General features: G+C 43.6%; 1 long non-coding RNA gene across 1 annotated transcript in view; it reads right to left on the bottom strand.

Moving 5' to 3' along the window:
- Nucleotides 1-9,663: 9,663 nt before the first annotated feature.
- The window catches only part of LOC311238996, a 34,560-nt gene continuing 18,110 nt past the window's right edge, over nt 9,664-26,113 (bottom strand). Inside the window, exons 2-3 of the long non-coding RNA XR_014620406.1 lie at nt 24,729-24,826; nt 9,664-9,798 (exon numbers count right to left, since the gene is read on the bottom strand). This is a non-coding gene — a long non-coding RNA (uncharacterized lncRNA). The remainder of the gene's footprint in view (nt 9,799-24,728; nt 24,827-26,113) is intronic.

A 26,113-nucleotide genomic window follows, 5' to 3' on the forward strand; every position in this document is an offset into this window, starting at 1 on the left:
TAAGCAAATGAACAACTCTAAAAAATATATATATATATGTAAATAGTAAACTAACAGAGAACAGAGACATCTTCACTACATAGTAGTCACAACCAGTCACAAACTATTAGCCAATCCTACACAGTCTGCACTTGTCTGGTATTTTTTTTTTAATATGATCCACTAAATTACATGGCCGAAAGAAACAGAAAGAAAAACTCTTATTGTACCTACCCCTACACACATACCCCTACACACACTGATACTGTTCATAGCACAATAACAATCTTTTACCAAACCAAACAAAATAGACTTTTTGAGTGGTGCTCCCCTTATTGTGTCTGCAGCAGCCTCCTGTATTCCTGGACCATCAGGAGCATCGACCTCCTCCACGCCACCCATCGGTACGTATGTATAAAGGACGGCGATGAGAGGGAATACCAGGAACTGGTAGTGTACTTCGTCACATGGTGCCCCTAAATGTAGCACTGAACGGCACAGGAAGTCCTTCATTCCGACAGCCATCAGACTATACAATGAATCACTGAGCAGAGTGACAGTTTACATCTTCCTGGACTTTGACGTTTGAAACACTGTGCAATATTACACCTACTGTAGACTACTGTATATTTTATTCTATTCTTAGGCAAGTTGTTTTGTTCTTATTCGTGACTTGTTCTGTCTAAATGTTTAATGTGAGCGATTTGTAGTGTAAAATTTCCCTCTGGATAATACAAGTATTTCTATTCTATTCTATATGTCTGTAAAAGTGACCTCAATTGTCTTTTTGAGAATAAGTAAAGGTATGAAATGAAATGTTTACAAACTATTGTTCAAGCAGTGTCATAATAATACTTTTCTTTTTAACTGCAGGTCACTCCACCAAGAGGCAGAAGCTGAGTATCTGGCGGTGTGGATGGTGTAGAAAAGAGAACCCCCCTGCGGACTCTGAGCGTTTAGTGCCGTGGGTCGAGTGTGACAACTGTCACTAATGGTTCCACACTATTTGTGTACAGTGGGAGGAGGAGGGCGAAGATGCTAGTTTCTGGTGCTACTGGTGCTCGGATGAATGAGTGTATGAATGAAAAAATTTATAAATGTATGTATGGTGTGCTGTAAATAGTTTATATTGTTTTAAGTTATATGTTTGTTTGTTATATTCCTTGTTTGTTTATAAAATGTTATGAAGTGCTGGCTGTTGTGTTAAATTTGTCATATTTTTCAAAACACATGTACTCACTAATGTTAATGTTTCACTCTGTACCATACAAAGAAGGATTATGCTAGCTAAGTGTAACAATAATCCCTTGGTATGGTACAGAGTGAAACACACGTGGATGCGTACTTCCTCGTACCATGTGTAACACTCCGAGTTACAGTTTACAGTTATGCTAGCTGAGTGTATAATAATAGTAGTATAGTGTGTATATAGTGTTATTTAATTGCAGTGCCATGTTTTGTAAATATTGCACAATCAAATGCACCAGTAGCATAGTGAGTAGTTGTACACATAGTTGTACTGTTGTCTGTACAAAACAAAGGCGTTGAACAGGCATATTTGGAACACTATTGTAAATATTACACAGGCATGGTGATCATCTTGTGTATATATAGTTTTATAGTCTATAGCAGTGTAATGTATACATAGTATATGTCTACTGTATACTAGGGCTGTCCCCGACTAAGGATTTGGATAGTCGACTATGATTGGCCGACATTTGCCGATAGTCGACTATTAGTAGACTATAAAAATTTTAAAAAATTGAAGAAAAAAGGTATAATTATTTTTTTTTGGGCTGTGGGGGGTGCTTAACGTCTGAAGGAGTCAACAGAAGGCTTCTTGTCCTCTGCAAAAGCATGCAATTGGTCCACTGATGGATACATCTTGATATTTGTCTAGTCTAGTGTGTTCATTAGATGGGTGAAATCCTCTTTCAGTGCCTCTGTGCCTGTTTTCTTAGGCAGTTAGCCTCTGGTATGTGTGCCATTAGCGTTAGCCACACTTCTAGGCCTATTTTCTTTTGGAAAGAATAAATAAAAAAATTAGAAATGAAAAAAAGGTTGGCAGTCGACTACGGCTCCTTTCAATCGATTAGTCGACTATTGGACTACTGTATACATACTGTACACAATATTTCACCATCAGGGTTATAATGCACATAAACTGTGCAACTGTGCATGGTTGCACAGTAAATAAATATATTTTGTCACTTCATCCAAGTTTGTTTATTATTTGTCATAGTAAAATACAGAATACTTTATAATGAAATGCTTTTTTCTGTATGATTCTAGACATTCTACACCAGTCTAAATGTGTTATAACTTACTCGTTTATTTAGTGCCCCTTGATAATAGAACAATACGTTTGTGGTCATGTTACCTTTGACCTGGAAATACTACCTGATCAATACAAGATATTTACTACCGGATCAATATAATAGCTTTACTACCCGTTTCAAGTTTGTTTATTGTCATAGTAAAATACAGAATACTTTATAATGAAATGCTTTGTTCTGTACATTCTACACCAGTCTAAATGTGTTATAACTTGTTTATTTATTTATTTTATGCTATAATATTTGAATAGCTCTGCAGATTGTGAAATATCGTAAAAACTGTCAAGAAAAGCTGGCGCTAGACAGTGCAGATGGTGAAAAGGGCGTGGCAGTCAATTAGTAAATTGACGGGAGAAAAGTTTCTAAACTCAATGCATTGTGATGGGACCGGAAGAAGTCTGCGGGGCTAGAGACGTAACCAGATATGACGCGGCCAAATTGTGCAAGTGGAGAATATGACTAGTGATGCCACTATCTCACTAACTCTAATCAGTAACTGCTCTGCCCCCTAGCGTCGGCTCACAGGAATGTGTAAAGAGCTTTGCATCTATGACTTGTTTTAAAAAATTAAGTCTATTGCTTTGCGTTAATTGGTAACATAATCTCCATAAATACAATTCTTAGTATTTCACCTGTTGGACTGACCTCCATTTTCCTTACCAGCCAGCTTCCTCTGAATTTACGATAAAATAGTGTTTACATATGATTCGTGCCCTCCTGTCTCCGGCTGTCTCGTAGTGATGACCGGAGTGCTGGACGTCCCGCGATGACGACGGGGAGGTTGCGACCCTCTCTGTGCTGCCCCCCATCTCCCTGTCTCCGGCTGTCTCGGAGCGATGACCGGAGTGCTGGACGTCCCGCGATGACGACGGGGAGGTTGCGACCCTCTCCGTGCCGCTCCCTGTCACGGCGTTATGACCGGAGTGTTGAACGTCCCGTGATTAAGACGGGGGAGGACGCGACCCTCTTTGCGCTGCCCCTGTGCCTCAAATAGATCCCCTATCAGCTCTATCTTTAATCTTTCAAAATTTTCAGTTGCTATCGCTATCAGCTCTATCTTACATTTTTCTAAATGTTCAGTTGCTATTGCATGCACTCATCTGTGTTTCACTACACACATGAGTGCATGCTTACCAACTGTCCGTCTGCAACACTACTATCACCGACATCTAAGAAGGGAGATCCCCCCTTGAATGGCCCTTCTAAGGTTTCTCTCCTCCACACTGCCTGTGGTGCATTTATTCCTATTGCTAGGTTTTAGTGAGTTTTTCCTTACCTTCGGCGTGGGGTATGTCTGGGAGTGCTTGCATTCTTTCATTTTGCATTTATTTAAAATTTGTTAGACCTTATGGTGTTCGTTTTGTTTCTTGACTTATTGTGATGTTTCTTCTTGACTTGTTTAAAGAAGACGTGTCCGGCCCATGGGGACATTAACGTGTGTTGTCGGGCCTTACAAATAAATGTGATTTGATTCTGTAATGAAAGCTTTTATTTAATATAATGATATACAGTATAAAACATGCCATTAGGACCAGGTGCTTTTCTTTCTATTTTCTGCTGCTAAGTGCATAAAGTCAGACACTAAACATAAACAACCTCAGACTTGTAAAGTTTGTTTAAGGAAATGACTTGTTTAACACTTTCAGTGCCCATCACGTCATATGACATTTTATCAGCCTGAATGCCCACGACGTGTATTAGCGTTTTATTTTTTTATTGGCGATCTGATTTCATATTTTATCAACCGAGTCTCCCGTTGGTACAGCAGCTCCTCCAGCAGCTCAGAATGGAAAAAAGCGCCCCCTATCGTCTATCCCTGAGTAACTGCACGTCAGTCGCTCAGACTGACCTGGGATCAGTCGATATGTAGAGGCGGAGCCAGCTGGCTCCCTGAGCTGGCAAGCTGTCTGGTCAACATGGACGTCATCGCGGGACAGGAATCAGCCTGGAATATATATTCACAGTAGCCAATCGATAGACAGTAGTGATCGATTTTTGGAATGGCGATCAGGAATTGGAATGATCTTTTTGGAGAACATCTGATCTGAGGTAAGGAATCTATTTTACCAGTCTTGGGATAATCAGAGTTGTATTCGCTGAGATATCAACGTGTCCCCTGTGTGTGTGTGTGCGCGATCGCTGATGAGGAACTCAGATAATCGATTTTCAGCTCGCGGCCCCAGCGTGCATACGTACACATATACTATCGATAATCTAGCGTTTATTTGAAAACGATTCATAAATAGGCCGAAAAATTACAACGTTTTTGTGTATTCTAGAATATTCCAGTAACGTCTTTTATCATGGAATATTTTTATTTTCCTTGAAAACGAGGGCTTTTCAAAATGCTATAAAACGAAAATGAACCGATAAAAAAACAATCCGCTTCAACAATGTTGACTGGAAAACGAGTCATTGATAAGCGACGGGCAGATTAGACACAGCCATAATTTAAAACATAGATTAGGTGTTATTAACGCTAACATTGAAGTGGATGGTGGGCATTCAACTGGTAAATTAAGGTTAAGCTTGGGCTCTGAAAGTGTTAAGAGATAATCATGAAAGAAATCCTTAACATTAAACATATTTGAGGTGAACTTAACATGAAACATATTGGTTGAGTGCCAATCTATGTTTTTCTCACGGTATTTCTTTTAATCGCTATTGCCATTCATAATTCAGCGGGGCACCTTGTGCATACTGTTCCGAGTGTGTCTGAGCTGGCAGACGGTCTTATACAGCCCTCTAACGCCTTCAGCGATTATTGCACCCCATTAGAAACGGGTTCGTTTATTTTCTCTACCGAGCTGCGTCGTGGGGGCGGGTCCTAATCACTCCGGCAAAACACATGCTTGTAGGGATGGTTTGGACAACTGACCCTGCCCGCCCGTTGATGAGCAATGCCCAACAACGTCGGAGACAGGATCGCTGTGGATAACTGGAATGGCGATCAGATAATTGGATTATTTTTTGCATTACATCAGATACCAGGTAAGGACACTATGAAAGCTTGCGTTGATCTGATATTTATTTTTACCGCGATTGAGGCTATCTGTGGGTGCAAGAGGGGGGGGGGGGGCACGTCGGTCTAAACCACATTGCATGCTTGCACGAGGAAGGATAATAATGATGATCTAGCATTGATTTCAGGAAGATCCGATAATCAGGCGAAAAATTACGTGTTTATTGAATTACACAAAAACGCTTTTTCCCCTGGAATTACTCAGAAGCACCCACACTATATTCAAAACGGAAATGTACGGATGAAAAAATAATCAGTTCTCTGCACGTTGACTGGAAGCAACTCACTGACGCTCGACGGCGTTATTAGACCCATAGCTATACTATAAAATGCGTGATTTTTTTTCATAGCCGCAGTTTGCGAAGACGCTCTCTGATTGGCTAGCCCACGTACAGCGAAGACCCTCTGATTGGTTTAGCTCGGAAGGGCTCTTCCGCCTTGTACATATATATTCTCTGCTTCGAAGTGGGTTATGCTTAGACCCTAACTCTAAGCATAACCCACTTCGAAAGAGGGCCAAAGCATAACCACTTCGAAGCAGAGAATATATATGTACAAGGCGGAAGAGCCCTTCGGAGCTAAACCAATCAGAGAGGGTCTTCGCTGTACGCGGGCTAGCCAATCAAAGAGCGTCTTCGCAAACTGCGGCTATGGAAAAAAAATAAGGCTATAAAATATAGGTTTAGCTCTACAAACTACAACTACGTTTACATGGGGTTAATGGACGGCAAGGCCAGGTCACTTCCCGGAAGGGGCGTGGCACTCAATGTGTTAACATGAAACATATGAGGTGAATTTAACATGAGATATTTGAGGTGAACTTAACATGAAACATTTGAGGCCAACTTAAGATTGCCCTTATTTGCAGCAATGTCAGGTATAGAAAAGAAGAAATATTTTAACATTAAATACATATTTAAATGATGATCTTCATACACAAGGAGATATCGTCTCTTTCTGCTTCCTGCCAAGCTCAACCTAGGAGCCACCCCTCCTAAACCACATTCAGTATTTTCTAGAGTCCTATTGCAACGCTTACAGATGTCAAAGAATAGTTGGGATGGACGCAACTTAAAAATGTATTGTTGCATCCACATTTAGCGCATATTTGATAGAATTTCAATAGACAATTTACAAAAAATGTAATTACCAGCCAGAAAAGGGCATTTTTGGACTTAAGCACCCCTTGAGCCCTATGGGTGTCTGCTTACAGGCAGCCATGTTGGAACAGAGACAACTATTGGTGGAAGAGAGGACTAGAGAGCAAGGCCTCTATTAAAATCAAGTCTTGAGAATGTCTGAAGCTCTTCCCATGTTGGTCACAGTGGTAGGGTTTCTCTCATATATGAATGTGGTGGTATGTCTTTAATTTATCAAATTCAATGTTTCCTCCACTGTCTTTAACACTTTGAATGCCATCCACGAGTTCTCGTGTTTACCCCCCGCGGGTTGAATGCCCACTCACGAGAATATTCGTTTTTTCTTTATTTTTTTTGCGATCTGAAATCATATTTCATCAACCGAGTCGACCGTTGGAAATTCAGCTACAAGCGCCCCTATCGTCTCCCAGGTGGTAATTCACCCTTTTGGATTGAACTCAATGCAAATTAATGAGAAAAAAAAACCCTGCACTCCACATTTTACTTCTCACTCACGCAGCCGGCATCTACCAGCTTCATGCTGGAGTTTCAGAGCCGCGGGGAATATGTGTTTTACTGTATACATCACCCTTTTGGATTGAACTCAATGCAAATTAATGAGAAAAAAAAAACCTGCACTCCACATTTTACTTCTCACTCACGCAGCCTGCATCTACCAGCTTCATGCTGGAGTTTTAGAGCCGCGGGGAATATGTGTTTTACTGTATACACGGTGAATCAATAAAAATATTGATTTTTTCAAATGGCGATCAGGAATTGGAATAATCCATTTGGATACCATCTGATCTCAGGTAAGGAATCTATGTTACAAGTCTAAGGATAATCAGACTCGTTTTCACGGATATATAAGCTTTTATGTGATTATGTGATATTGCTGTTTCACTGTGCGCGCCGTTAGGAAATAGGAGAAGCGATTTTCAGCGCGCGGCACGAGCGTGCATGCATACACATATACTATCGATCATCTAGCGTTTATTTGAAAACGATTCATAAATAGGCCGACAAATGACAACGTTCTAGAATATTCCAGGAAAAGGCGATTATCAGGGAATCTCTTCTTTTTTCAATGAAACCGAGTGCTTTTCAGAATGGTAGAACACGGAAATGAAGCGATAAAAATCTGCTTTGACAATGTTGACTGGAAAACGAGTCTTTGATAAGCGACGGGCAGATTAGACACATAGCCATAATTTAAAACATAGATTAGGTGATATTAACGTTAACATTGGAGTGGATGGTGGCATTCAAGGGGGTAAAAAGGAAAACACGGCCGGCATTCAAAGTGTTAATGCTTCTCTTCTGTATGAATGAGCAGCTGATGTCTCTTTAAGCTTCCAGAGTCTCTGAAGCTCTTCTCACACTGGTCACAGCGGTAGGGCTTCTCTCCTGTATGACAACGCTGGTGTTTCTTTAAGCTTCCAGAGTCTCTGAAGCTCTTCTCACACTGGTCACAGTGGTGGGGCTTCTCTCCTGTATGAATGCGCTGGTGACTCTTAAATTCTCCAGATTGCCTGAAGCTCTTCTCACACTGGTCACAGTGGTAGGGCTTCTCTCCAGTATGAATGCGCTGGTGACTCTTTAAGCTTCCAGAGTCTACGAAGCTCTTCTCACACTGGTCACAGCGGTAGGGCTTCTCTCCTGTATGACAACGCTGGTGAATCGTTAAGGTTCCAGAGTTTCTGAAGCTCTTCTCACACTGGTCACAGTGGTAGGGCTTCTCTCCTGTATGACAACGCTGGTGAACCTTTAAGCTTCCAGACTTAATGAAGCTCTTCTCACACTGGTCACAGTGGTAGGGCTTCTCTCCTATATGAATGCGCTGGTGAATCTTAAATTCTCCAGATTGACTGAAGCTCTTCTCACACTGGTCACAGTGGTAGGGCTTCTCTCCAGTATGAATGCGCTGGTGAATCTTTAAGCTTCCAGAGCTAATGAAGCTCTTCTCACACTGGTCACAGCAGTAGGGCTTCTCGGGCTTCTCTCCAGTATGAATGCGCTGGTGAATCTTTAAGGTTCCAGATTGACTGAAGCTCTTCTCACACTGGTCACAGTGGTGGGGCTTCTCTCCTGTATGACAACGCTGGTGAACCTTTAAGCTTCCAGAGCTAATGAAGCTCTTCTCACACTGGTCACAGTGGTAGGGCTTCTCTCCTGTATGAATGCGCTGGTGAAACTTTAAGCTTGCAGCGCTAATGAAGCTCTTCTCACACTGGTCACAGTGGTAGGGCTTCTCTCCTGTATGACAACGCTGGTGAACCTTTAAGCTTGCAGCGCTAATGAAGCTCTTCTCACACTGGTCACAGTGGCAGGGCTTCTCTCCTATATGAATGTACTGGTGAGCCTTTAAGCTTCCAGCGGTAATGAAGCCCTTGTCACAGAAGGCACAGTGGAAAGGCTTCTCTCCTGTATGAATGCGCTGGTGATTCTTTAAAGTGTCATCTCTACTGAAGCTCTTCTCACACTGGTCACAGTGGTAGGGCTTCTCTCCTGTATGACAACGCTTGTGAATCTTTAATCTTCCAGAGTCTCCGAAGCTCTTCTCACACTGGTCACAGTGGTAGGGCTTCTCTCCTGTATGACAACGCTTGTGAATCTTTAATCTTCCAGAGTCTCCGAAGCTCTTCTCACACTGGTCACAGTGGTGGGGCTTGGGCTTCTCTCCTGTATGACAACGCTTGTGTTTCTTTAAGCTTCGAGAGCCAATGAAGCTCTTCTCACACTGGTCACAGCGGTAGGGCTTCTCTCCTGTATGAATGCGCTGGTGAATCTTAAATTCTCCAGATTGACTGAAGCTCTTCTCACACTGGTCACAGTAGTAGGGCTTCTCTCCAGTATGAATGCGCTGGTGACTCTTTAAGTTTCCAGCGGTAATGAAGCTCTTCTCACACTGGTCACAGTGGTAGGGCTTCTCTCCTGTATGAATGCGCTGGTGAATCTTAAATACTCCAGATTGACTGAAGCTCTTCTCACACTGGTCACAGTGGTAGGGCTTCTCTCCTGTATGACAACGCTGGTGAATCTTTAAGTTTCCAGAGGTAATGAAGCTCTTCTCACACTGGTCACAGTGGTGGGGCTTGGGCTTCTCTCCTGTATGACGATGCTGGTGTTTCTTTAAGGTTCCAGAGTCTCTGAAGCTCATCGCACACTGGTCACATTGGTAGAGCTTCTCTCCTGTATGAATTCGCTGGTGTATTAGAAAAGCGGCCTTTTTGATGAAGCGCTTTCCACACTGGTCACAGCAGTGAGGCCTTGACTCAATCATATCTCTGCTTGTTGTTGGGGAGCAATGCAGCAATTGTACCTGGAGAAGAGAGAAGTACATCAATTAAGAGTTCAGATTGTGTGTTTTGCATTAAGTTTGTATTTCTCAAGTTAAAAAAAAAAGTGTTATGCTCCCAAGTGTTATGCTCCAAATGTAGTTATTGATGTGATTTAAAAGTGAATCTGCTCCAAGTGTGGTTATTTAAAACTGGCCAACATTAATAAAATAAAACCGAACATGCAGTTGCCTGCAATATGACATTGTGGTTGTATCTGTCCTTGTAACAATATCATTGTTGTTCCTAGTTTGTGTAGTTCTGGGGAGCAATTAACTCAATCACGGCCAACCACGTATATATACACGTTTGCTCGCCAACCGTTCAGCGCCATAAACGTATATATATGTTTTTGGATCGAGTCTAGCGGTTCACCCGATCACATACTCCAAAACGTATGCCGTTGGTGACGATCAAAGCATCAAAAAACGACCCCCCACCCCCTTTCATGCATTCATGATGAAACATAATACCTATTATATAAATTGTATTTGCAAATAGTACCGTGTCCAGGCAAGAAACGCCAACACTTATAGCAGAATTCACGTAGCGCCCTATAACTCAGCTTTTCAGGAATTAGCCCGGATAACTCCTAAACTATACAATATTCACCATGGTATAACACGCAAACCTATAGATGAAAACATTTATTCTTTTTCATATGTTGAACGATGGATGGTTGATGTCAAATGAGCCATAGTATTGTCTCCATAGCTATAATATAGAATATAGATATAGCCCTGCAAACACCGCCACGCATCCCTATCTCTTAGAGCGGTGGCGCAGTAGGAACAAAGATGGCTAGGCACAGTAGGAACAAAGATGGCTAGACCCGCCGGCGCTGAAAGAGTTAATCTATTAAACCCGGAGCCCTATTTTCTGAAAATCCGCCTACAATACATACCTAAGTAAATGGAATATTGCTCCACTTCTACAAGGCCCATTTGCATATTCTTGGTATCTAGGGACATCTATGGACCTCAGTGAATGTATTCCCAGTGTCAGAAATATTGTGTCTATTACTAGGCTTGCTTAAATTGTGATGAAACAAAGGAGAATATGAATTATTATTTTTCTTTGCATCAGACAGTGAATAACACCATGCTAAAAATGACCAGACATGAAAAACTGCCACTGATCTCATTCAGTACCTTCTTGAGATCATGTGTACAAAAAAATCGAAGGAAATTAATAAAGGGAAGATGATTAAACAGAAGGTTTTGTAGATACAGTACTGAATTCTCCCATCCGGTCCAATGCAATTTGAAATATTATTATAGAATAGCAGGCTTATAAATTACCTTATTATAGCCAATTCGCACATTTATGGATTGTGCCAAATCTTATATTTCAAATGCCCGAGTATAATTTGGATTTAGTATCACCAGGCGTGCATAAGAACAGATAATGAAATCTACTGTATGTACAGTAGATTTTAAATTTTTGCCAGGGTGCCGCCATTTTGAAACGAATTTCAAATCTGATTGTTGCTACATGCTAGAAATAGGGGAGACAAACTGCGCTCCCATATATGCCAATAACGTTACGTTTTGTGGTTTATTATCCCGAGTAATAAGAGATATTAAAAGAATTCATACAGAAGTAATAAAAAAATAACAATTCCAGACGGTACATTTTTCAAAATGGCCAACTTTCACGAACTAAACAGAAAAACGAAAACGAAAAATGGAATAACACTTTAACCTGTTAGTAAACTAATGTATTGATGATAACATACATTATAACTGCTGTTGTGACATGGTTATGATAATAAACGTATAACTTGAATACGTTTGAGAAAAAAAATTATACTTGTCAGACAGTCTACTCTAGACAGATTGACAAATGCCATCACATCATAAATCAAGCTTGCCAGACTGTCTGACATAATTATAGTTTTTTTCCCAAACGTATTTCAAGAATAAACATCATAACCATGTCACAACAGCAGTTATAATGTATATTTTAATCAACACGTTTGTTTACCAATAGGTTAAAGTAGGACTGGTCTAAAATGTATATCACTGTATAATTTGAAGCATAAACGGTAACGGTATATATCACGGTATTGTAGTGGCTACTGGGACATAATTCACGGCATTCTAGCCTATTGTGATTTGTGAGGTTTACTACATCTCCCGTGACCCTTAGCGGGGGATGACGTAGTTAACACATCTGGCGCCAATAACGTCGTACAACGTGTTTCAAGGTCATGCTAATTCTGCCAGATCACGGCGTACGACGTTATTGAGATCATATTTCATTGTTTCGCCATGGTATTCATAATTCCCTCAGCCAGCCTCGGCTGATACAGTGGGAGCCTGCACAACTCTGCAACGCTTCAATACTGCCGCCTGGTGGATGATCTGCGAGTTACAACCGGAAATGGATCTCTGGTGATCTCGGTGCATCTGGTAAATGCGTCCGGCAATAACATATTGTTGCGGGACTCTAGACACATCCGTGGATATGGATCGCTGCCATAACTCAATAATCGATATGATTTGGGCGTTTATTATTATTATACAAACCGGAAATGGATCTAGTAGATCGCGTCAAATAAGTGGGATATTTTTCCTCCAGTCTCATCGGCGAACGGTAAGAGGACAGTAACGATATTTTCAGCGTGTTTGTTTATTATTATTAATGCAAACTGCTCTGATCAATATATCACCCATACTACATAAAGCATTTACTGACTATCACAGAATTATAAACGACCCCCCCCCATTCATCCGTGCATGATCAGTCATAACGTTTAGGATCATGTACAGTTGAAATTTTTAATATAGCGTGTATCAGCAACAAACGGCAGTTGATAATCTATATATGCGTTTATGCCTATAACTCACGTTCTAGGAATTACTGCAGAAAACGATAAAAACATATTTATATTCTAGACGGTATTTTCGTATGAATCTATGAATGAAAAAGTATAACGTTCCTACATCCTGAACGATAGATAATCGATGTTGAATGGGCCATAGTAATGTCAATTTAGCAATACAATTTAGAAAGTTATAGCCCTGCAAAGAAGGTGAACATCTCCATAGGCTTAGAGTGGTGGCAGAGAGTGGTATGAGACGGGCAAACTCCGTGGCAGTTAACACTTTGATCGCCATGGTTCAAATTCATAATTTACCATCCCTAGCCAGCTCTATTTGTCTATGGAGAAGTTCCCCTTCTTTGCATTGCTATAACTTTTTTAATTCTATTGCTAAATTGCCATTATTATGGCCCATTCAATGTCCTATATCCACTGTTCAGGGTGTAGCAACGATATACTTTTTCATTCACATATTCATACTAAAATATGGTCTAAAGTATAAGTATGTTTTTATCGTTTTCTGCAGCTTCCTCCAGAACTTGATTTATAGCTCCAAATGCATTATATTGATGATCAAATACAGTTTGGTAGCGATCGTTGCCAGATGAAAAATTTCAACTGGAGGAACTTCTAGAAGTTACTACGTATCATCTGATATTGACCGGATGGGTGAGGGGGCGTTTATAATTCCGTGGGCAACGTTATACCATTCATCTAGTGTGGGTCATATGATCATCAGATCAGTTAGTATAGAATACGTTAGAAAATAACGCTGGATCTTACCATATCTTCCTCGCGCCGTTGGACGATCAGCGTGGAGTAGACAGTTTTCGATTATGGGATGTTGATCCTGATGAACCATTTCCAGGTTGTATAATACTATATACGTCCAAATAACGTTGTTTATTGAGTTAGGGCGAGCGATTGATTATCCAGTGTGTTGAGATGGAATCCGGCTACCGATCGCGAGTGCCCGGACGGATTATGGATGAGCACTTCCTGTTTGGCGCGCCCCTCCCTCTTGGCCGATCGGCCACCAGATGGCGCTCTCGAACCGTTAGACAGTTGAGTGGAGCTCACCAGTACATCTCATGTCTCCGGAGGAGAAATATGATTTCGATCACAGATTTTTGAATGATTGATATCAAAGACGAGTTACGGCGTCTTCGGCAGAATGAGCATGGCGAGGAATGGCGTCTAAACACGTCATCGGCGATTAAAGTGTTAATGTGTTAAAGAGAGAGACAAGTGAAAGATGAATGGAAGGGTTGTTTGTGCGAGAGTATAGTGCGTAATAAAATAGTGTTTTTGCATCGGAACACGACTCAGTCTTCGCTATCATTACCGCATTCCTACATTGGTGACCCTGATTTTCTCTTGGACGTATTTCGGACATTATATCGAACATGTCAACTGAACAACAGAACGCAGATCTTTGAACGCCGTTTCACTCAAGCTGCCCAAGTTTTGGGAGCAGAGTGCCAACGCTTGGTTTGCGCAAGCCGAAGCCCAATTCGCTCTCAGGGATATTACCGCGGATGCCACCAAGTACTACTATGTGGTAGCAGCCCTTACGAACTCAACTGCGGCGAGTGGCGAGTTCGCTGGAAAACCCACCTACACATGACAAATATGTTGCTATAAAAACACACCTTAAAGAGGCTTTCGTCTGAATCTGACCGTGCTCGCCAGCTTCTCTCTCTACCTGGACTGGGTGACTCAAAGCCCTCTGAACTGATGGACCACATGTTAGCTTTGCTGGGTGACCATGGGCCATGTTTTCTATTTAAAGAGCTTTTCCTGCAACAGCTGCCAGACTATGTTCGTTTACCTATGGCTAATTCCATCAAAACTGACTTTCGCCAGCTAGCTAGAGAAGCAGATGTATTTTTCTCAGCTGGGAAGAGGTGTTTGGCAGCATCAGCCTACACCATTGATGAGCAGGGGTTCCAACCACTCTCTCTGCCGTGGCTATGCCCCGCCGGGTGAGGTCGTCGGGGTTGTGTTTTTAACACGCAAAGTTTGGGAACAAAGCTAAGAAGTGTCTGCCACCATGTAACTACAGTGGGTCGGGAAACGCACTGGCTGCCACTCATTAGCAGCCGTGAGTGTTGCCATCCTGCAGGCTTGCTGTACGTCACCGACTCACTCTCCGGCCGCCGTTTTTTATGTGACACGGGTGCCCAGGTGGCGTGAACATTTTAGGCAACCGACTTGTGTTCAGCGTTTCTCTGATTGGCCACTACGCCCATGTGACCGCGAGAGCGCTGCAGTGCGGAAATAGGCTGCATTCTATTGCCACTCTGCGACAAACTCTAACCTTAACCAACTCCGAAACAGCGCCTAAACTTAACCCTTCTAACCTTAACCAACTCCGAAACAATGCCTAACCTTAACTCTAACCAACTCCGAAACAGCGCCTAAACTTAACATGCCTAAACTTAACCGGCGAAAGAATGCACGTAAAAAAGAAAAAAAAAATTTAAGGGAATCGAACTTGTCACCAACGCACCGCAGGATCCACAGCAAAGCGGCGAACCAGTTGAGCTAGTCGTCGATGTTAAAAGAGGGGGGATTACGGCTGCATAATGCTGCCGCGGCGCCGCGGGGGCGTGGCTAGACGCAAGTTGGTTGCCTTTACTATTCACGCGCCCAGGTGAGCGTGTTGCCGGCGTCCACTCAGGACTTCCACTCAGCGATCCCTACATTTGGCAAATGCACCGTGGCATTATGTTTTGCTGACCAGCGTTTCACCTGGGATTTCGTGTTGGCCAAGGTGTCCACTCCCCTCCTAGGCGCTGACTTTCTCTGCGCCAACAGTCTCTTGGTAGACGTGGGGAAATGCTGGCTCGTCAATGCTGAGACGTTCGGCTCCTTGGCATGTGAGCGCAGTGACACGGCCACAATGACACTGTCCAGCGCCGTCGCGCCCGCTGATGATTTCTCCCGCCTCCTGTTGGAGTTCTCGGACATCACAACACCCACCTTCTCGTCCGCTGCCACTAAGCATGGAGTCGTTCATTACATCTCCACGGAAGGCCCCCCAGTACATGCTAGGGCTCGTCGTCTCGACCCACACAAGCTCACCATCGCTAAGAATGAGTTTGCCTCCATGAAGGCACTGGGCAACATTTGTCGTTCCGACAGTCCTTGGGCCTCGCCTCTCCATCTCGTTCCAAAGGCTAACGGCGGCTGGCGTCTGTGTGGCGACTACCGGCACCTTAATGACGCCACTACACCTGATCGTTACCCGGTTCCACACATACACGATTTTTCAGCCCACCTTGCTGGCGCGCCTGTTTTTTCTAAGGTGGATCTGGTGAACGGATACCACCAGGTGCCGGTTAGCCCTCAGGACATCCCCAAGACGGCAGTTATAACCCCATTCGGACTCTTTGAATTTCTGAGGATGCCTTTTGGCCTAAAAAATGCTGCTCAGACCTTTCAGAGGTAATTGGACGACATGCTGCGCAACCTGTCTTTCGTGTTAGTCTACCTAGACGATATTCTGGTAGCCAGCACATCCAAGGCAGAACACCTAACACACCTCCGGCTCCTCTTCAGTCGCCTCAGAGAGCATGGATTAATCATCAATCCAGCAAAGTGTCAGTTTGGACTGCCTGCCATGGACTTCCTTGGCCACCACATCACTACTGCTGGGGCGGTCCCATTACCAGTAAAGGTGGAAGCGGTGCTGCAGCTCCCACCCCCTACCACGGTTAGGGCCTTGCAGGAGTTCCTGGGGATGGTGAATTTCTATCATCAGTTCATCCCTCAGGCTGCCCACCTAATGCGCCCCCTGTATGGGGCTCTCAAGGGCAAGACTCCCAAGCATGCCATCGCCTGGTCCGACGACATGTCAAAGGCGTTCTCGGATACCGAGGCCCTTGCGAGCGCAACCATGCTGACGCACCCTGTGCCTGAAGCTCCCGTGGCGTTGACAACTGATGCCTCGGATTATGCTGTTGGAGCAGTTTACGAGCAGTTGGTCAAGGGCATTTGGCAACAACTCCGTTCCAGCGAACAGAAGTACAGCACCTTTGACCGTGAGCTCCTCGCCCTGTACTTGGCAGTGAGACATTTCCGTTTCCTGCTGGAGGCTCGCCCTTTCACTGTTTTTGTAGACCATAAACCATTGATTTTTGCTATGGCGAAGGTGTTGGAACCGTGGTCTGCCAGGCAACAACGCCATCTGGCTTTCATCTCCGAGTTCACCACCGACATCCGGCATGTGGCTGGGAAGGACAACCCCGTGGCTGACTGCCTCTCTCGGGCCGTCATCGGTGCTGTCCACCTGGGCATTGATTACGCCCGTATGGCTGCGGATCGGGTTTCAGACCCAGACATCCAGGCATGCAGGACGGCGGTTACTGGCCTCCAATTGGCGGACGTCCCCTTCTTTGATGATGGCACAACGCTGCTATGTGATATATCTATGGCGCAGCCAAGGCCAGTGGTTCCATGTGCATGGAGACGACAAGTTTTCGAGGCTGTCCATGGCCTCTCGCACCCGGGCAGGAAACCATCACAGCGCCTAATGGCAGCAAAATTCGTCTGGCCCAGGATGAAGGTTGACATTGGGGGTTGGGTCAAGACCTGCATGCCAACGCGCGAAGGTCCATCGGCATGTTAAGGCCCCGTTGGAGCGGTTCAATGTCCCTGAGAGGCGTTTTGACCACATCAATGTGGATCTGGTGGGACCCCTCCCTTCCTCCCTCCAGGGGTACACTCACCTGTGAAGAACGGATCTCGGTGGATCGCCTGAAGCCTGCTCACCTGGATTTGGACCGCCCCATTGAGTTGGCCCAACCGCCCCGCCGCGGTCTCCCCCCTGGTAGGGCAGTCCCGATGCCTACTCTAGCTACGGCGGACCCCCGGACCTGCCGTCCGAGGCCTGTTAAGTGTCAGCCTACTGCTTTACCACTGCCTTGGTCTCCTGCGCCTGCCCATGGGTACCAGAATCGTTTTGGGCGGGTCGTCAGAGCCCCTGGACGTTTTTTGGGGCCAGTTCTTGTGAATTCTGGGGTGACGCGTGTAGTGGCTACTGGGACATAATTCACGGCATTCTAGCCTATTGTGAGGCTTACTACATCTCCCGTGACCCTTAGCGGGGGATGACGTAGTTAAAGAGAGACGAGTGAAAGATGAATGGAAGGGTTGTTTGTGCGACAGTAGAGTGCGTAATGAAATAGTGTTTTTGCATCGGAACACGACTCCGTCTTCGCTATCATTACCGCATTCCTACAGTATATTCATTTATCTTAAAATATATTGTCTATATAAATGCTTCTGAAGGGGTAAACTGGTATGGCAGCTATTACTGTACTCTTGTATTACTAGGACATATTTCACATAGAGGTATTTTAAGAACATTTATTGTGCAAAACTGCAATAGAAAAATGCAAAACCTTTTCTCAAGTTACTTCCATCTCTGAAAAACACTTTTTTCATGAAATACAATTAAATCAAGCGGCACAAAGTGAAAATGAAAACTACAGCAGGACAGGAGGTTTCTTTCCCTCAAACAACTCAAACACAATACAACTCCAACATAACTTAAGTGTACATGTTTGACAACGGAGAGAGAGAGAGAGAGAGAGAGAGAGAGAGAGAGAGAGAGAGAGAGAGAGAGAGAGAGAGAGAGAGAGAGAGAGAGAGCATGATGTAATAGGTTTGAGTTTGAGGTTTGAGCATCCTAACTTGCCATAGTTGATGATGTCACACCAGGATTGTCAACACACAGTTGGAAATGGGAGCAGCCCCGATGGATAAAGCGATATAAAGAAACTAATAGCCAAATAAATGTGAAGTTATCTTTAAACCTCTGTTGTCAAGCCTCGTCAATATACCCCCCCCCCTCCCTCACTAATGGAACTGGTGTCGCAGAGTCACGTTAGAACGTTAGCTTAGCGGCTAACGTTAGCACGTTGCTGTGCTAAAGCAAGTCTCCTCTCAGCCTCCTTAGCCAAATTGAAATGCCAAAACTATATGGCAAGGTCCGTGAGCAAGTGGAGAAAAACTCAGTACAATTAAACACTATGCAACGACCACTGCAAACGTCGAGTGAATCGTCAAGTAACGTTAACGTCATTGCTACTGCTGTGACTAGCTGCTCTAGTCTACCGGTCACAAGGTATAGTCAAAATCCATACCGTAGCGCAAATTCATGAATGACCACAAGGTGGCGTGATGCAACGTGAGGAGGGCAGTGATAGAAGCAAAGAGGCGCTACAGGGATAAAATTGAACTCCAATATGAACAGGCTGACTCTAGAGCTATGTGGCAGGGCCTCAGAACGATGACAATTACAAAGGCACCTCCCTCAAGCTGAACAGTGACATCTCCTTAGCAAATTATCTCAATACCTTCTATGCGAGGTTTGAGGCTGGGAATAACAGCACCAGCCTACAATCCACTGTAATGGAGGGGGGGGACACTGCTGATGGAGACTCTGTGTTCAGGGTAACAGAACATGAGGTGAGGAGGACCTTTAAAAGGGGAACTATTTTACTATTTCTTTCACTATTTGGGCACTTTTACACAATTCCTGTGAGTTTATGGAACACCTCTGTAATTATAATTTTTTTTAATTCATTGTTTTGTATTTCTAATCAAGTCCTCAAAAACAGCATTTTTCTACCTCAAGATCTCGAGCCGTTTTGAGGCTGGGCTCCTAAACCACTGTGTGGCCTGATGCCACACTATCATGCAGCTGAGTCTCTCTGACGTCACAGATCAGCACATTTTCAGATGACTCAGTTCAGTGAGGGTGAATATTGTGAGAGGAGAATTGGAAGAATGCGCCAATATGAGAATTAGAGAAGTCCACATAGCTAGGAAACAATGCTAAACACTGAAAAAGGCCATTTATAAGATAGTTCCCCTTTAAGAAAGTGAATATCAGGAAGGCAGCAGGACTGGACGGTATCCCCGGCCGCGTCCTAAAAGTCTGTGCCGACCAACTGGCCCCGGTATTCACCGACATAATATTTAACCTGTCCTTAGAACAGGCTGTCATGCCCACCTGTCTGAAGAAGTCCACTATTATCCCTGTACCCAAAAAATCAAAGCCTGCTTGCCTCAACGACTACCGCCCTGTAGCTCTCACCTCCATAGCCATGAAGTGCTTTGAGAAGCTAGTAAAGGGCTACATCTGCTCCTCCCTCCCCATCAACCTGGACCAGGGAACAAACTTAACTTTTTGACTTACCAGCCATTTGGCTGGTAGATTTTAAAAACTACCAGCCATCCAGATGTTTTACCAGCCAAAAATTATAAATAGCTTTTTAGTATATCGCCATGTGTTATTATTACTATATAATACTCTAATTACCGCACAGTGCGCACAAAAAAAAAAAAAGGTTTGAATGCATTTTTTTTTTTTTAGTAGTCTACTCTTATAGCCTGCCTCTAGTCTAATGGCGCTTTTCCACTGCATAGTACCTACTCGACTCGACCCGCTTTAGGCACCTGGTACTTCGTTCCTTTTCCACTGCAGCCAGGTACTACTACTCCGTTTGTCTCCGTGTGGGGAATGGGGATGCAGGCGGGGCCGCCGCCGCTCGCTTGTGTACACTGAAAGCTCCGTGGGCATAATGTCCGAGGGCTTGCAGCAAGCCAGAGTTTAACACAGTTTCAATCAATCAATCAATAACAACATTAACCAGACTCTCGTTGCGTCTATTCTGCCAACGCTAACGTTACCTCTCATTGTGTATTCTACCAAGCAAACCCGGGTTTAACGTTACCTCTCTATATCGGCTGACTGTAGTATTAGGCTAATAACAACAACAAACTTAACACATCAGCGATCTTGTTGTGACACTAAACTCTCCGCTCGGTGGTAAATTGGGTTGATGTCGGTTTTGTTTCATCAATAAATAAGGCAGAATACACAGTGAATCCATTCTTTTTTGTTTATTGCACTTGGTTCTGTCGCAAACAAATCCTGAATGAAATGCATCCTTAGCGAGGCAGTAAAGATGGCGGCGCGGCGTTCTGTTTTCGTTCAGAGGCTACAAAGTGTGACGCGTCGAGTAGGGGGTATCTGCAGAGCCGCAGAGCCAGGCTGGACCAATAGGGTCGCTTGGAACCGAGTAGGGTATATCTGCAGAGCCGCAAGCCAACTTTATTATTATGATAAAAAACAGCGGTGACGCGGTATTCAGCCTAACTCTGCGGTGAGCGTGATGCAACAGCGATCGCGGCAGCTCTAGCCGACGCATGCAGTGGACTTTGTTGGCCGCCAGATGGCGCCCAGGCCTTAATTTATGACGGCCAAACATTAAATCTACAAGCCTGTGGCGGTGGGCGTGTGACTAATTTGTACCCTGACCTGGACCCCCTGCAATTTGCATACCGCCCCAACAGGTCTACGGAGGACGCCATTGCCCATGTGCTGCACACAGCAGCATCACACCTGGACAAGAGGCAGGGGAACTATGTGAGAATGCTGTTCATCGACTACAGCTCAGCATTCAATACCATAATCCCCTCCAAACTCATAGCCAAGCTCAGGGACATGGGCTTGAACTATGACCTCTGCCAGTGAGTCTTGGACTTCCTGACGGGCAGACCCCAGGTGGTGAGAGCAGGCAACTGCACCTCCTCATCCATCACTCTCAACATAGGGCCCCCCCAGGGCTGTGTTCTGAGTCCCCTCCTCTACTCCCTGTACACACATGACTGTGTGGCACAGCGGAACAACATTTTTTATTTTTTTTTATGTTGTAGGACTTGTACAGCACTTTGTTCAACTTTGTCAGTGCTGTAAAGTTTAAACCTAATTCGTTTTCGGAATCCTTATTTTTCCACTGTATATATGGGAATCATGTTATTGGCTACATGGAACGAGATTGCTGATGTTATCTCTCTCCCAGGGGAGGAAATTAGTAGGGATGCCCCGATCACGTTTTTTGCCACCGATACCGATCACCGATCGTCGTGAGCCATATCGGCCGATACCGATCCGATACCGATCGTTTTTGATTAAAAAGAAATTAAAAATTATTTTATATAGTGTTTTTTTTTTTTTTTTTATAAAATATATATATTATATAATTAGACTTGTACTTGTATTATCTGCAAGACATCGCCACCACGCAACAAGTCAAAATGCTCGCTATCTGCAAACAGCTCCACTGTCTGTGTGTACTCTAGTAGCCCTAGCTCCAAAAAGGATTCTCCGGCGCTGCAGCGGGACCCTATTGCCTTGGTAACGTTATGCTTTGGTCATTTCACATTCAGCAAGCCCTCAGCTCGAATACGCATTCAATCAATGTTATAAGACATTGATATCAGGAGCTATCTGTAGCTACTGCTAGCCGGCTAGATGACGTTAAGACAACTATTTAGTTCAATCGGACATTTCGTTTTGAACCGTGAACTAACGTCAGCTGACGCAAGCTAACGGAGATATCAACATGGGCTACTAGACTTCCTGGGGCATTTGTTGATATCCGGAGCTATCAGTAGCTAGCCGGCTAAATACCGTTAGACAATGCCTACTAAAAGTGAATAGTTTACTGGGTAATTTTGTTTAAACAGTAACGATAGCTAGGTAGCTAACGTTAGCTCAGGTCGAATGCACTATCTAGACTCAGCAGAGGAGGTCCGCCTCCTCTGTGTTTACAAACTCTACACGGGTACGGGCGGGGCTAGGGAGGAGGAGCAGTTTGCAGGTCCTGTGCGTCTGAGACAAGCGAGTGAGATATCCACTTGATCAGTTTCCGCGATCGGCGAATATGACTAATTATCGGAATTCCCCGATCGCATATTTATACTGATTATCGGCCGATAACGATCGGTGGCCGATCGATCGGGGCATCCCTAGAAATTAGGCCACTTTACTTGCCAAATGCGAGTATTTTTTACGTTTGGCGAGTAATTCATGAAGAGCACTCGCCAGTCTGGCGAGTACTAGTAATTACAAAACAAAACAAAAAAATCATTCTGCAATCTGCTGATTCGCTCACTGGCACAAGCCGAACTCTGACTCCCCCCTTGATTCCTCCCATTTGCGCCTCATAATAATCCAACCATAACCAATGAACATCATCGTTGTACACATGCGCTCTAAGCTCCTCCAATGAACACTCATTTTCTAGAAGATGCCGCCCATCTAGGGGAAGTGGACAGATCACTGCGCGCGGACCTACAGACTCCTGCCACCGGCTTGACAACGTAGACAAACTTAGACAAAAACACATCAGTGGATGAAAATAATTGCATGTAGAGTCGTCGCTTTCGGATATCAGTGCGGTCTGACATGGGGGCGAACAACAGCACACGACACGTCTCCTTCGAGTCGGATGAGAATGACAAGTCAACCAGCATTAGCCGGCTAGCTACCTAGCATGTAACAAGCTACCATAACGCGCGTTCAACATAGTGGACTATACTGAGCGGCTTTGCTTAAATGCAGCCGAGTGACATTTTATTATTACCGGGTTTCCCCCCATATCACCACTCGCCCATATGCCCTTCACAACGGTGATGTTGTCATACTTGGCATTCAGAATACACCTGCTGAACCCCTAGCGTTGTCGATTCGGTTCCAATGTATTGTCATCTTACAGCACAAGTACAGTACAACCAGAATACATTTGGCATACAAGCAGAGTGCAAATGTAACAAGTCAAGTTGTTTTATTTAGCTATTACATTACAGTGAAATGCTTGGTTCTTTCACTGCCCAACTCAGTCCAACCTAGACCAGCCCAACCCAGTCCAACCTAGTCCAGCCCAGCCCAGCATCTTTCACTGCCTAGTTCAGCCCAACCCAGTCCAGAATAGTTCCCTCTTTCATGTTAATATGTGATATCCTAATATTTTGAAGAGTAGAGACAGTGTGATTAATACATGTTGTATGCTAATATTGTGAAGAGTAGAGACTGTTATTAATGTTTTATGCTAATAAATATTTTAAAGAGTAGAGACACGTGTGATTTTTACTATGATTGAAAATCAATTTAGACGAAGACGTACAAAGAAGTAATTATCACAATTAGCGATTTTTTTTGGCTGGTAAAAAATCAGTTTGTCTGGTAAAAAAAAATCAGATACTCGCCAGTTGGCTGGTAAGCCAAAAAGTTAGTTTCCTCCCCTGCTCTCTCCATTTGGTACTCGTCCTCTCATAACGGGAGAAGCTGAGATTATGTTGTGGCGCTTTTCCACTGCATGGTACTTACTCTACTCTACTCTGCCTTTTCGGTTTTCCATTGCCGAAATTTGCGGATGGTACCTGGCTGAAGTTACAGGAGTGGCGGGAGTCGCAGCTCCCTTTAGCTTGATACATTCATCGTACTCTATAACATGCTTTATCTTCAGGTGATTGAACATATTAGTCATATGGAATATCGACATTATGCATACAAAAATCTTGATATCAAATTTAGGCCATATCACCCAGCACTAATTCTGTGTATATGCAGTTGTATAGGTCTGAATACATGTATTCTATGACAGAACTAACAGTTATTTAGATATAATTAATGCTAATATGTTGATCTGATAAAAATTACAAATAAAATTACCAATACGCTACTCTTAGGCTAAACAATACATCCATATTGTCAATCGTCATTCACGTATCAAAAAAGGACAAGAAAAAGAAAACACTATTCTCTATTATCCTTTACGACCAATTCATTGACAATGAACATCAACAAGATGGCGCTGTCCCGCCTCTCTCTGGGCTCCATCGAAATTGTGCTTGATTTTGTTAATTTTAACTTTTTTTACTGTATGAAGCACAATCTCAGGGGGCCCATACGGAGCCAAGCATTTCACTATAATGTACTTGTACCTTATATGTGATAAATAAATAAAAACGTTCAACTTTAAACTACAGCTACGATATAGCGAACAGAGGTAGCTTCCGGTATCAGGAGAAATGTAATATGTTACGAGAATTATGTCGCTGCAGATGCTAGGAGTAAGTTGACCATGGAGATGGTAAAGTACTACAAATGTAAAACATTTGGCATTTGTTTTGGGATTGTACAACTTCAAGGCTCCTTTCGAGTGCCGCTGCTGCAAGGAAGGAGCGACAAGAGAGGAAAACAAATGTAAACATAATTGTACTTACAGATGTTGTGGTGTCCATGTCTGTTTTCTCAGGAAGAACGTTTTGATCCAAATGTGAAGTCATGGTCCAGTAGAGTTCTGCTACAGAGAATCTTTACACTGTAAACACACAAAGCGTTTATGGAGTAAATGCAGGAAGACGTTCGAAGACTCACGCTCCACCGGTACCACGTGACTGATCAGGAAGTGATATAGACCACCGCAACACTCCCGGTATTCTGAAATCATGGGAGAGAGAGCGGGGGGAGAAAATTAATGAATGTGGATGAGAGCCTTGACATTAAGTGGTTGTAGCTACGGCTGTGGGGGGGGGGGGGCTGGAGACATGATTCAATAGACTTTTATACGCCTGAGTCTCCTGAACACGGAGCGACCAATCCCAAGTCGATCGGCACTTTCTTGGCCGAGCTATAGTCACTTTTCCGGACCTACTCCCGAACTCCTCATGCGCAGATTGATGAAAACCTAGAAATCCAGAGACTCTGTGGGCAATCTGCGCATGCGTAGTTCGGGAGTAGGTCCAGAAAAGTGACCATTGCTCTGGCGAGAAAGTGCAGATCGTCTTGGGATTGGTCGCTCCGTGTTCAGGAGACTCTGGCGTATACAAGTCTATTGGATCATGTCTCAAGCACCCCCACAGTAGTGTTGTCACAATACTGGAATTTTGAACTTCGATACGATACCTTGAAAAGTATCGATATTCGATACCATTTTCGATACCACAGGGAAAAAGGTTCAATCTTAAAATGTTAAAAAAATATATATATATTTTTTTATAAATTTTTCTTTGTTGCTGGTTGATTCTCCTCAGCTTCTCTCTGGTACTATAAGAGAAGATAAATATAACACTTTTAAAACCCTTTGTTTATCTTTAGATCACACATTTAAAAATAACTACATCTCACTTCAATCATTTTTATTGCAGAACATGGTATTTTCTCAAGCAGACGGATGTAAACACTGTAATCTGTGTTGCATCTACCTGACAAACTGAACTGTTTGTATTACAGTCATATTCCGACTTAACTGAATGCACGTGCGTGTGTGGACTACTGTACTATTACAGGTATTGAAATGAACAATGCAACTTCCTTATACAAAAAAAATTACTTTTTTTTGAATAATTAAATATCGATATTTCGGGAAATGAGTATTGAAACCGTTTAAAATATTCAGAATCTATATGTATCGATTTTTCGATATTTTTGACAACATTACCCCACAGCCACTTAATGTCAAGGCTCTCATCCACATTCATTCATTTAATTCTATATTGTTGAAATGCAGCCAGATGCCGGCTTATTTTTCTATGTTCGCTAGTTTCTGAACTTTTTCCAGTGTGTGTGTGTAGTGTACCTGGCCTGAGCTACTGCCCTCTGGGAGGAG

This window comes from Notolepis coatsorum, assembly GCF_963971535.1.
Source record: "Notolepis coatsorum genome assembly, chromosome: 1".
NCBI classification, from domain to species: domain Eukaryota; kingdom Metazoa; phylum Chordata; class Actinopteri; order Aulopiformes; family Paralepididae; genus Notolepis; species Notolepis coatsorum.